General features: G+C 37.6%; 1 long non-coding RNA gene across 1 annotated transcript; it reads left to right on the forward strand.

Moving 5' to 3' along the window:
• The first annotated feature begins 10,775 nt into the window (after window positions 1-10,775).
• LOC131229340 (uncharacterized) lies at window positions 10,776-12,693 on the forward strand. Its single transcript, XR_009163267.1, has 3 exons — window positions 10,776-10,804; window positions 11,301-11,380; window positions 12,370-12,693. It is a non-coding gene; the product is annotated as an uncharacterized LOC131229340 (long non-coding RNA).
• The last annotated feature ends 1,688 nt before the right edge of the window (window positions 12,694-14,381 follow it).

Raw genomic sequence — 14,381 nt, forward strand, 5'->3', positions numbered from 1 at the left:
TCCTGACATTTATGTCCATTAGATGGACGTGTTAGATCTGATACTTGATGATAGTTCTTTATCCTAATATTTGTCCATCAAGTGAATGTTTCTAGATTATATGCCCATTTTAATCCAAAATAACAACTCAGATCTGGTTGATGGATCCAAATAGGTTCCTAAAATATCAGTGGGCCCAGATGAGATCTGGATTTAATGTGAAGCATATGGTCCAATTAAATGGGCCTAATCAACATCCATGCTAAAATCTTCTGATGAGGCCCACTGGTGTTAGGCCCATTACAAATATTAGGTGGCTCCATTACTCGTAGTGGGCCCTAGATCAAGAGTCAGGCCCAGCTAAAGGACGCCAGTTGGATCCCGCATTTCGGTACAAGATCCAAATTAATTGAAATCGGGTCTGCTGACCCGACCATATATCCAAGGTCGTTTCTCGACCTAACATAAGCAATGAAAAAATAGGTCGTCTTCGACCTATTGCATGCGGCAACTGAAAAGAGAGAGATGAATCCTAGCCACCGCAGATGAACAAGCGTCCGACCGCCTCCATCATCAGGTGGTAGTGATCATGGTGCAAGATGCTCGACGATGTTGCTGTACGCAAAGGACGTCGGTGGTGGACTAAAATCCTCATATGCCACCAACATTTGCCAAGAGACCATCTCCTTGCGACGTAATGACTACCGTAGAGAGAGATGGAGGCGCTTGCAGTGATGGAGATGAAGTATATGGCCGGAATCAGGAGATGAAGACACATAGATGAACATCAGAGATGCTGGCTATGGTCTCCATGGTTATCACCCAGAAATACAGGTAAGGGTATATAAAATCCCAATTTGGGATTATCGGATTCAAATATGAGTTCTGAAATCGAGAATTTGAAATCCCTAATTGTGATCAGTAAACCCTAATTGTAATATGGATTTGGGGCTTTTGAGATCCGAATGGGGGCTTTTGAGATCCGAATGTCCAATGTTTGAATCTGATATCCGAAATCTCTAATTGGAATCTGAAATAGGGGATTACAACATGAAATTCCCAATTCTGGATTTTGATATTCGAAATCCCTAATTGAAATCGGATTTAGGGTTGTAGGTCTGAAAATAACCCTAATTTGGATTAGGGGATTCCAATTTGAAAAATCCTTAATTTTCTGGATTTAGGGTTTCAGATCTGAAATCCTTAATAGGCGATTTGGGGATTCTGAATCCGAAATCCCTAATCGGTATGACTGTATTTAGGGTTTATCGAATTCAAATCCCTAATATTTAGGATTAAAATAATCCCTAACTACAACTATTTCAGGAATTCGAAAATCCCTGATGCAGATCTGTTTTAGAAATTCAAAATCCCTAATTTGATCTGATATAGCTGGATGCGATCATCCATACCTATGCACAGATGACTCTGATACCAATTGTGGGACTTAATATATATGTGGAATAGGCCCACGGATTTGTCTGTGGATGGGACATGGTGATCAGGGGTTTAGATAGCGTACTTAGATGAGATGCCGCCATGGAAGCCGGATAAGAATACTAGAATACCAGAATTCCTGTAGAGCTTAGGATCTTCCTCTCCTTCACACCCTTTCTGCAATTCACAAGATGGGACTCGAATTTCTGCCATGGTGTAGGATCGGGGACCCAGCTCTCTTTAATAGAGACTATGGAGGGGGAGTTTGAAACCCATCAAAACTCCCTCTCCCACGCTCCACATTGTTGTGTCCTAGTTCGACTCAAACTACTATCTGCGTAAACAGCCATAACATTTCAGCCCTAATACGCACTGCTGCACAATCAGAATTGCGCAGCGAATCACATGAAGTGGGGCCCACTGGTCTACTCAATCATCCAGTTCAATTGAATGACAATCCAGATTGTTAATCAGTAAGGCCCACTAAATAAAGTTCTTACATAAAATTGTAAGTTGAGTCATTTTATGCTCCAAACCATTTATATTATGGGTCCCAAGTTTTATTAAAAAGCAATCTATCAAGTGAAAAACCTAACAACTTTAATAGATGGTGAATAAAGAAAACCCAAGAAAGAAAATATAGCAAAAGGGATCCCTTGATTGATGTAGCATACATTAATGCCGTCCATCCAACTATAGTGTTTAGTTTTTACAAAGGCTACACTAGCAGTGAAACGGAGGCTTGCCATGGTGAAGTACTGGCATATCGCTTGCCAATGTTTCAGATTCATCTAAAACCAAAGGTCCTATCCATTGAATATTAGATAAATGATTATGATTGTCTTCTAATACTAACTAAGAATTTAGTTGTTACAAAAAAAGAAAAAAGAGTCGGACCGTGGACATCCGGTTGAGTCAAGTTTCAAGTGTTTGAAGTATGGTTTAGTGTTTCGGTGGTCGATGATGTGGTTCACTTTGAAGGTCCCATCTACCAAAAATCACTCGATTGAAAAATCAGACCTCCGTAGTTAGTCAACAAATAGTTATTTAATTGAGAATTGTAGGACTCTTGTCGTGGGCCACACGTGATCATCAGTTTTGATTAGACCGTTAGATCATTCAGATTGAGCGATTTGGTAGGCCCCACTGCAGTTGTGATCATTATAGATAGATTCGGGGCGAGATGCTTGAACCGTGGTCCCTATACACAGTTATTATGTCGGATATGGAAACCTACGGTGTGGAGACCCTAGAGGAGAGAAGTGTAATGGGTAAGTTTCTCCAGCCCTCTTTCCGATAAATAGATGTCTTGGTTCCTTCACCCACATAAGAGAGAAAACCTTAGTCCCATTGAGAGGTTCTCTTGAGGGTGTGAGGTGCGGAAGATCAAGATTCCTGTCGGCGACATTGAGGCATTGAGAATGTCTTCCCAATCAGGTATGCCTTAAGATTATTGTGTTGAATCTTCATTATTGATGCCTAGACAATTAGTCAATTCTACAATACAAGTTTCACAAAAGTACCACAACAATTTGAATAAACCAAAAGAAGGCCAAATGTTCTAGGATTAGGATCTTTCAGTATGGAGAAATTTTGATGATTCAACATCCAAAGTGAGGCCCATTGTATCAATGGCTCGAATTACTGAACCATGTGCCCCACTTAAACAATACTATATGGCCTTTCAACCGACCTTCAAGCAAACTTTAATTTGTTACATGGCTTTATTAGTAGTTTACATTAATCACAAATACTTGGTATGTGATGGTTGTAGAGTGGCTCCAATCCATCCATTTAATTTTTACTATATACATACGGATCTTTGGATGAAAATTATTACCACGCAGCCTTAATCACACTTGATCGACCGCCAAAGGGAAAAATAATTCAGACCGTTAATATTATCTTGTTAGTGCATTCTGTTTTCTTGCATTGTGATTAGTCCATATCATTATTGATTTTGTCAGCATTGTTGTATTAATTGCCGTGTGTGATGATGTGGTTCAATTAAACCTTCAATTTGCCTAGATTTTTCCACATGAGGAGGACGATGACCTTGTTGTCCATATTACTTGTAAGGGTGCAACTTGGGTTGGGCTCAACTTGGACTGATGTAGATAAAAGGAAATTTGGTGGGCTATGTTAGGTTGGATAGGATTGTGGATGGTAGTGTTGTCACATATACTATCCATGTCACCGGAATATATATATATATCCACATGAGCGAAACTCTCGCGCTGATTCCCAAGAAAATATTTCATAACCATTGAGAACTCAACTAGGGCTAAACCCTTGGAAAAATTTTTAGATGCGACATCCACCGTAAGATTTGTGTAGGGCCAATCAATTGGCGTTGTTTTTCATGGAAAAAGAAGGAGAAGAAAAAGGAAAAGGAGAAAAGATGGAGAATATTCTTGAACCTCTAGGAGATAACCTATGCTCACTCTTTAGAGAACCCTAACCCTAGCTCTTATTGTGGATAGAGAGAGAGAGAGTTGGGTGTATCACACACTCTCTCTCTATGTGTGTGTGGAAATGGGCGACCTCATGGAGCTTCCCATGAGGTCAAGCTCCGTGAGCCCCACTATGATCTATGCTAGACATCCACATGTGCATTTGCTCGGTCCCTTCTAGGCTATGGGATATATTAAAAATCAATTGTATCCGAAACTCAAGTGGACCATGCCATCTAAAACCATGTGAAGTTATGACTAAACATATAAACCCACTTGGTGGGGCCCACATTAGTTTTTAATTCTGCCTGAAATTTAGTGTAACCCCTCATCCAAGTAAGACACACACAATGGATGGTTGGATGTATGAACCACATCTCAATGGGACCTATAAACGATCACGAAGGTTTCAATGGATAGATACACTCTCAACTTGTTGTCTATGGCATGGCACACCTAAGTTATTGATTGGTCTAATTTTTAGGCCCCGGCCCACTATGGAAGGGCACGTCGATTGATAGGGTGGATGTCGACATAAATCACGGTGGGGCCCATAGTGGTCAACCTTATAATACCTTTTCGCACACACATATATACATATACAAATTGAGAGAGAGAGAGAGATGTACACACAAATATGTATGCATGTACACACACATATAGTACCACAGGAGGCTTTTGTGTGCATAGTACTTCGATAGGGTGGGCTGGGGGTGGGCCCACCAATGATGTATTTGTGAAATAACTCTGACCATTGGGTCTGTGATGGCAATTTAGCCATAGGGCAAAAAAGATTAGCCAGATACAAAATTCAGGTGGGCCATGCCAAGAAAAAAACAATTGAAAGAGACACACACCCATAATTTTTATAGGGCCCACTGTGATGTTTATGTGAAATTCACTCCAACCATTAGCTAACTCCTAATAATACATGCATGGGGACCAAAATTTAGGCTCGTACTTGATTTATGTGGTCCATACCAAGTGAAACAGTTTGGATGGTGGGCGTTCTCCTGCACTGTTTCCACTCATATGGCCCATCTGAATTATGGATACATATGAAGAGATAGAACTATGAATAAATTTTTGTCACACATCTAATGATCCGAGTGGATTTCACATACACGTTAAGGTAGGCCCACCTAGAGTTGTACACAAGTTGAGCCGAGTCGAGTATTGCCCGGCTCGTGCTCGGCTCGCACTGCCCGAGTCCTAGCTCGTACTCGGCTTGGCTTGGGCTTCGAGCTTGGATGCCCGGACTCATGTTTTGCTCATCCGAGTTTGGTGAGTTTGACCGGATATCGAGTTGAGTTGAGTCCGAGTTTTCTAGTCGAGTTCGAGTCGAGCTTTGAGCCGAGTTCGAGCTTCGAGCCGAGTTCCAGCAGGTCTTCGAACCAAGTATCAAGTTACGAGTTCAAGCTTTGAGCCGAGTTCGAGTAGGGTTTTGAGCGGAGTCTCGAGTTACAAGTTCGAGCTTTGAGTCGAGTTCAAGTTATAAATTGAGATTAATTTGAATTTCAATTCGATTGTCAATTGGAATTCGAAGATGAACAAATGTAATAAAATTTATAAAATGCATAATTTATGATTAAAAAACTTTGATAATTACATCTTTATATTGTTCAAAATGACAATTTACAACTAATAACTGGCACATAATTATGAGTTCCTGCATTGTCATCCGATCTATCCGAACTCTGCTATCTATTTTTCATATACATATTGATTCACTTCCTCTGAGTCGGAAGGTGAAGAGATATTTCTTTCATGCTCTTTATACTTTGAAATAGATTTTTTAAAATTTCTTTATGTGAAGAATTGTATGTAGTACCCAATGCATTATAAAATTAAACGATAAGGGTCAGTAATTTTAATTTTTTACTCTTTTTCTTCTTGTTTATCGTACTCGAACTTGCTTCAACATCGTATTTCTTTGACTTGAATATCGCTAAAGTCTAGAAACTTCTTCCATACTGCGTTTTAAGGCGATCTGGAATTGTTCTTCCTCTAAAACTTTTAATATGGCTTCCTCACCTGCATCTTTTGTGGATGCCATTCGTGTATTAGATCCAGAAGCAGAAGGTTTGGATGGAGTGGAAGGTTTTCTATTCGAATCAAACAGGGCTTGAAAAAGAATTTGGACATCCTTAGGGGCATTGGGGCATGGTTTTGCATCACCACCTCGACATGACAAGTGTAACCGAAAGTGATTAGTCTTGTTCAAAAATTTTGCACCACACAAACCACACTTAATCTTTATTTTTCCAGACCTTGGTGGTGATTCAACTAGGGAAGCGTAGTCCCAAATGTTCGTCGATGGGTCAGATGACGACATATCTTCACTCAAATTTTTTAAAAAAATCAGAATATTGATAAATAATTTGAACTTGATATAGGAACAAAATAAAGCAATATAAATGTATCAAAAATAAAAGCAAATGAACAGGCATATGTAAATAAATATCAAAGATTCAAAGTATTCCAAACCATATTCCAACACTTTCTTGTTTGCAGTTGCAGTGAAATAATATTACAAATAATTCAACTTTCAACATAAAAAATTGAAAAACTGAAAATAATCATTGATCTGCAGGTAGTTACTCGTCATGAATCTCAATCTCCTCTTCTTCATCATCATCATTCATATCTCCTCCCCATATTGGGCGCAACCAATCTTCCGTACAAATCAACGCTTCAAATGTATTTAGCGAAAGTAAGTTTCGATACTGGGTCCTTACTCTTACTCTGTTGGTAGACTCTCACGAGTTCCAACACGTGGTTGAGGGTTCGAGTACCCATAGGTGGTGAAATCCCACCATGGCATGAATGTGTGGTGGCAAGTATGTGTGTGTTAAAAAAAAAAAGGAAGATCAAATCTCCTAGAGCACATGACCATATTTACAAAGCTACGGCTTAAATCCGTAGCTAAAAATAATTAAACCGTAGCTAAAAGCTAACACCACCACTCGTACCTACAACCTGAGACGGCCCCATAAGGGACTCTACGATACACATTAAAATATGTGTGCTCCATCTAATACATCTATTCATTTTGAAAGAGCATTTTTGGGCAAGAGCCCAAAAAAGGAAGTAGTTCAAAGGCTCAAGTGGACCACACAGTAGGAAATAGTGGAGATTAAATACCTACCATTAATCGATGGTGTGGTTCAAGTTGACCTTCGAATTTCCTATATTTTAGGGTCAATCCCTATAAAAAAAATTAAAAAATTAATGGATGGAGTGGATATATGAAATGTATCATGATGGATCCCACAAAGCCGCCCTTGAGAGGGTCGTTCGTCCATGACCGTCAAAACTGTATGCGATAGTCGACTACGGTCCATGGCTTTTAGCTATGGATTAAAACCGTAGGTAAGCCGTAGCAGGTAAAAATGCAGAAACTCTTACCGCGCTGCCCTTTTTCTTTTCCCCCCTGCACGAAATCTTTCATCTCCCTCTACTCCAAACCCATTCTATGTCCATCTTACGAAACCCTTCATTTCCCTCCACTCCAAACCCATTCCGTGTCCATCTCTCTCTCTTTCTCTCTCTCTCTCTCTCTCTCTCTCTCAATCTCCCACCCCCCTTTTCTCTCTCATTCTCCCCTCTCACAAACCCCTCTTCTCTCCCTAACCATCCCCTCTCTCTCAATCTCAAGAAGACTTCCCTCTCTGACGCCATAATCCACGTCCATTTTAGGTACGCAAGAATGATTTTCTTCTTCTTTTTTTCCTTTTGAATATTCATATTGCTGTCTTTTTTTTTTCCTTTTTTGGAATTGGATTGGGTTTTTTTTTATATTTTATATTTATTTTATTTTAGGTTTTTTTTCTCTTATGAATGATATAGATGTTTTAATATGCCAAAATAACAATCTACTCAAGGATTTGAATGGCATGGATGTTGATGAGGCAGAGTAATGATCCTCATGTGTTTAAAGAACCCGATTATAGGTAATATTGAGAAGAACATTCTTCTTAACTCAGTAGTAATTCTCCATAAATTGATTTTGATTAGTTATCTTCCCTGGACTTGTGTATAATACCTGAAGCAGGAATATAAAGTTGAGGGTAATGCCTACTGAGGTGTTTCCTTGTTGATTTCTATTTGCAATCACATACTCTCTTTCCCCATTATGTTCATGTTATATCTACAACGTTCATCCATTTATTTTTATTTTATTTTTCATATGAATATGGGGTATGAACCCAAAATGGAAATCTAATCCAAATCATGTGTGGACCACACAACAGGAAAGAGTGGTAACTAAATGCCCACCATTAAAAAGTAAAATCCTCTTCAGGGCTAGAAAAAGGGGTGCGGCTTCCGTGGATCCCCTGACTGATGTAGCTTACATTAATGCCATCCATCCAACTATAGTGTTTGGTTTTGAGATGGTTGGGTGTTTGTGGTAATGTTTCACCTTTTGGCACTTCTTCAATAAAAGTGCATTTACCTTTTAAAAAAATCTATGATCTTTTGGTGGGTTGTTCAAAAGCTAGAGTTGAGGAGGTTATCCATGGTGTTGGCATTATTCAATTGCATGTGGAGAATTAGTGCAATGAGCTTCTTCTTCTTGTTTTCCTGGACAAAAATTTTTGGCTTTGAATCCATGGATTTGTGGAGTTGGGAATTTGCCAAATCCATGGAGAGATTCTTAAATGGGGTTGGGGTTGTCCATGTAAAGGGTTTGTGGATCTTAAATCAGTTCTTTTTCCATATCATTTTGTTGTATGGACGCATAGTCCTTTCCAATCCGAAGTCTCAATTATTTGGCAAATTCTTTTTTATGGTATAATGTGGGGGTTATGGAGAGAAATTCTAGAATGCTTGAGGGAAAGACTTTATAGATTGGCTCTGTAATTCAATTGATTTCCTCAATGATCAAAAGTTAGAGTTTAGAAGGGGTTTAGTTGATTTGCCAAATAATACCTTCTTTGGAGAAACAAACTCCATAGTTTGTGGTGGGGAGTTTTTTGCCAAATCCAAATCCATGGGGAGTGTCTTAAATGGGGTTGGGGCTGCCTTCATGGGTTGTAAGCTGTTTTGGGGCCTTAAATGTGTCCATTTTCCATGTCATTGCTAGATGGATATGGCATCCTTTCCAATACCAAGACTCAATTATTTGGCCATGGTATAATGTGAGGGTTTTTTTTAGAGGAATTCTAGAATTGTTAGGGAAAGGCTTTATAGGGTGGCTTTGTAATTTAATTGATTTCCTCTATGTTCTTTGGATAGATTGTTCAACATCTAGAGTCGAGGGGGTGTTATCCATGGCACTGTCATTCATTAATGGGGATTCAATTGTATTTGGAGATTTAGGGTAATGAGCTATTTTTTGTAGCCCTATGGGATTTGTTTACACATTTATGAATAAAAATAAAAATAAAAAGTATTGGTAATGATACAGACTAGTAGTCCCTCGATCATTATCCTACCATAATGCCCTTTTACTCAAGAATATATATAGTGAATCTAAAGGAGAGTGGATGTGTAAGAAATGGCAGAATTTTCAGAGTAAATATCATTGGCCTTGTTTTGCTGGCCCTGAATTGGTTTTGTTTGTTCAATATTTCAATTGACTTAATAAGGTGGTTATATCTTACAAATTATTTCATGTTTTGAATGTATGGTGATGAGATGCAAGCTTGCCAAAGTACTGCCAGATGCAAAACCTCATAGGTCAAATCATCCGACTTCTTAATGCAACTCATGTGTCTGAAGAAATTGGTTTTTCTGTTGATAAATACATGTATGTGGTTCACGAATATGGAGGAGAGTATATTTAGAAGAATCTTGCTTCTTAATGCAGTCACACCAAAGATTTTCTCCAAGGCTAATGGTATTTTACATTAAGAAGCAATTTGATAATTCTAATGGAAACTAAAATCACTGGGTTGCCACATCTTTGAGAGCTCAATGACCCAAAGGTATTATTGTAGCCATTGAGTTGGCCTTTTTACTAGTTAATGTTATTTTTTCACATAAATGGTCATTGGATAACATTTGTTGATTTACTTTTTTACTTTCTGTAAAGTAATTGAGTTCTCCCCCTGCCCCGTTTTTTTTTCTTTTTTTCTTTATTTCTTAATTTTTTAAGTGTAAATACTTTTTGATGCTTTAGTATGGTAATATAGAATTTTTCAAAGGATTTGATGCATCTTTGTTTTCTTTATACTCCATTTGGCTAATTAATTTGAGTTTCTATAAAATGTAAAAAGAAAGAGCATTAGTCATATAAATTCTTTAGTCTTGCAGAACTGATGAGGAGTCGAGCTTTGTAAAACCTGATGTTAGTTATCATACTGAGATGCCTATTTCAAGACTTGATAGTGAGCATCTTGAGTGTTCTCAGCATCCATTACTTGATAACAACTTCGGAACTGTTTTCTCAGCTTTGCCTCCTAGCTTCACTGAACTATTGACTTGTTGTTTGACTGAACATGAGAACAATGGTAAGATATGCAAACTATATTTACATCTTAGAATTTGGCATGCTGAATCTACAGGTGTACATAGTGTTCAATAACTCATCATGGCTTGACTTGTAACTAGACCGAGTTAACCGTTGTTGTTGGTACACTTGGAGCCTAGCAATACCGAACTAACTCAGTCATGTTCCAAATCCATCTGCATGTTTTGCATTAACAACAGTCCATGGAAAACCTTCATTTGAATAATTTCAATATTGAAACAACATTCTCTTCTAGGTAATCCTTTTGAAAGACTTCCCATCAACAATTTCTTTAACTGAGATTTACGAATATTGCAAAGCCACCAAAGGTGCCTGAAGAAATTAATATGATGTCCCAATTCACGGTATTTTTTTTAAAACATTGCTAGTTTCTTTAGTATGACATTCTCTCTGTTTGTGTAGTTTTAAAATTTTAAACTTTTTTGGTTGCAGAGATGCATATCGGATTCTTCTTTTCATGGTATGTGAATTTCTTCCATTACTAGTTCTTTGCTTCTAATCTGAAGGTTGTGCCTAGATCGACTTGATTCTTTGTACAAGGCATCAAGATGGTGGGATCCTTCTGTTGGATGGATTGGATCATACATATGTGCCCTGCTGTCACAAGTTCTAGTGTGAACATGAGTTGACTATGCTCGTCTGTGGGCTTAGTAAAGCTCTTCCTCATAATATATATGGGCTTCATTAATCAACGAAAAGAAAAAAAAAAGGACAAAAAAATGAGCTCTTCCCCATAATATATATGGGCTCCATTAATCATCTCCCAGTAGCATGGAAGTCACTGTCCTCCCATATTGTAATTAGTCTTCAGTGAGATCTAGACTCTTCATTTAGTTGGTCCAATTGCTATGGATCAGGAGTTAAACATGGATTAGACGAATGACCCAATATTCATATTAGTCAGAAGTCTGTTCTTACTCCTTTTTATGAAGCTGCTTTTGTTCAATTCTTACCAGATTTTATGACTAGAGTAGATATGGTCATTGATGAACTGGGAGGTGATATGACAATCTAATCGTCTCCAAATCACACACAGGTTAACATGCTTCATACTTATACAATTTTTTTTTTCAGCACTGAAATTGAAAGCTGTACATGGTGGACTGTGTTAAGTTGTAAGTGGAGAATATACAATCATTTTAGACTGTCGAAATTTCGGTGTCCATAACTTCTTGGAAAACTATTGTTTTGTACTTATGATTTCCTTCAAGTTGATGTTATCTGTTGTGAAACTAATTATATTGATGTAGCTTATACCCATTATATCTCATAGTTATAATAAAGTGGGTTGCTTAAAGGAGATGATCTCACGGATCACTTTTTTCGAATCCTCATGGTAAACTTTTTCTGTGGTTTTTATTATGTTTTCATGAGAATCCTCCAGACCCAAACAATTGTTAAGAGTTTTCCTTCTCTTTCTACCTATAATTTCAGGAAATTTCTGTAGAAAATTGTTTGGCCACTGACATGATTAATCCAAGCTCATTGTCCCTAAAAATGCCACAACAAGTCCAACATCTCTCATTTGCTGTTATTGATATGTATGCAAAGCTCGTGGTTTTAGTTATTAAGGTAGCGATCTTTTTTTTTTTTTTTTTGTTTTCTTCTGACTGAGCTTCATGCAATGAATGGAAACTAACTTGATGAATGTTTCCATCATAGTTTGGGTATCTCTGAACAGTATCAGGAGCAATGGGATGATCTATGCAACCCCATGTGTGAGTTCTCTTTCTTTCCCTAAGGAAATACCAAGTTCATCATTCTTCTCTTCCCTCAAGTGATCATAATAACCATGCTCTTGTCTTGAGAATCCTAAACCATCATGCCATTTCGACTCATGATAGCTTGCAGGTCTCTCCACTTGATCCTTGTAAAATGGATTGCTGTCATTAGGCAAAGCTGGAGATAATGATTTTGTTCGCAATCTTGCCTAAGAGTAATTTGGGTTTGTTTTATATGATTAAAGAATTCTTTTAGTTGCTTACTTGATTGCTAGTTTAACTGCTTGTGGTTTTTTCTTGGTAGGTTGTGGGTTTGTTGTGTATGAAGTTCGATCAATAATGGTAACTCCCTCTCCTTTTTGTTGCATTGTAAAAAGAAATGCATTTGCTTGGTTTGCTGGTTGCAGGTGGTTTAGCTGAAAATCATATCTACTTTGCAAACCATGTCGAGATTTTTGGAGGTAAGTAGGCACGGTCATTGTGGATAGGGCATCCTGTAATTGACAACCCGTGCACATTACGATACTAGCCATGTATATAACATGTTCCCCCATTTTAACAATGGAAATGTGGAATTTGTTGCTGTAATTTTTTGTTTGATTCAAATCAAACTCCTTCCATCTCATGAGTTAGTTGGGATTCTTATGCAGATAATGGAATATATACGTGTCTTTTAATGGATGTTGTGAAATGAGGTTTGTTCATGGATCTATGGAATTAGGTGAAAGCAGATTTAGATTGAGCTTTGTGATTTATTTTTACTTCGGCTTTTTATTTTTTATTTTTAAAAATTTTTCATGTTGATATAGAAGCCTATGGAGTTTCTGAATGTGTTTACCAATGGCAGATCCTATTTAAGGAATTTAAGAATTAGATCTGAGTGGGTGGGAAATGTAGGTTTTTTTGGTTAGGCTTTGTTGGATTAAATGAATGTGAGAGCCTTTTGGAATTGGGTGATGGTGATTATCTCAGGATATATAGCAAATGGGGTGTTATGGTTGAGAATTCTATTTCCTAGGAGGAAGTGGATTATTACATTCTTATTTCTAGCAGTTCATGGAAGAAAACACCTGATGAAGAAACTAATGAGTTGATCTTTGAGGGCATGTACTACAATGGTAAGAGATGCCATTATTATATTTTCTTTATTTTTTTTAAAAAATAGGCAGTAGCTACGGCTATTAACCATAGCCATTTATCTAGAAACTGTAGCTATTGGTTATTTTAGCCTATTGCTACAGTTTTCACTCTACTTTTAGCTACAGATATAATCTGTAGCTGTAGATACTTTAAAGTTATGGAAGCAATGGCTACGGTTTTAATCTGTACCTATTGTTTCTATGGCTATGGATTAAATCTGTAGCCATAGCTTTAAGACCTATGGCTACGGACTATAACCGTAGCCCTAGGCCTTTAGCTATAGTTTTTATCCGTAGCCTTTACCCAATTTTCTGGTAGTGTTGTGTAAAAAAAAAAACCTGCTCCCTATGCTAAATGCGGATTCTGATGTCATTGTTGAAATTGGTATTGATAATATGTCTCGTGCCATCACATATAATGTAGGGTATTTTGATTTACCAACCCTCATCTTCCACCATTCCAACACATCAAATTTGGATCGCACTACGATTGGCTCATTGAGGTACATTTGTAGCTCTGATTCCTTAATCTCAACTCCCATTCGTTCTTGTGCCAAGTATGATATGTATTCATTTATTACATCTGAATTATTAGATACAGAAATATCCGCATCTCTACTTTCTTCAACAGCCGCTACAGGTGAAGTAGTAACATACGAATTATACAAGTCTTCAAGGGCTTGACAAACCTTGGATGTCTCTGTTATCGCTCTTTTAGTAGGATAAATCTTCATGAAAATAAACTTAACCAACTCCATATTACAAAGATGATCAAGAACAACTGCTAAGGACATCAACAGATGATAATTGTCCCAGTATTTATCAAACTTCATCTTCATACCAACTGTCATCTAGCGTATGAAATCTAGACCCGCACTGACATTTTTCTGTAGAGCATCCTTAATCTTCCAAAGAGACAAAAGAAACAGATTCGTGGTTGGATACTGATTCCCAAAAAAAATCTTCGTGCAATCATAAAAAACTTTGAGAAATTTGTGAACTTGTTTTTCTTTAGCCTAATCATTTGTGCTCAGCAACCAAGAATACATTCTATCACACGCTGCATATTTAGAAAATGCAAGCTGTAATTCCATTGCCGTATCTAACATTTCATAGCTCGAGTTTCAACGTGTACACACATCCAACTTCAACATTTTTTTAGATAGCACATTCAAAT

Source organism: Magnolia sinica, chromosome 16 (assembly GCF_029962835.1).
Source record: "Magnolia sinica isolate HGM2019 chromosome 16, MsV1, whole genome shotgun sequence".
In the NCBI taxonomy this organism is placed as follows: Eukaryota; Viridiplantae; Streptophyta; class Magnoliopsida; order Magnoliales; family Magnoliaceae; genus Magnolia; species Magnolia sinica.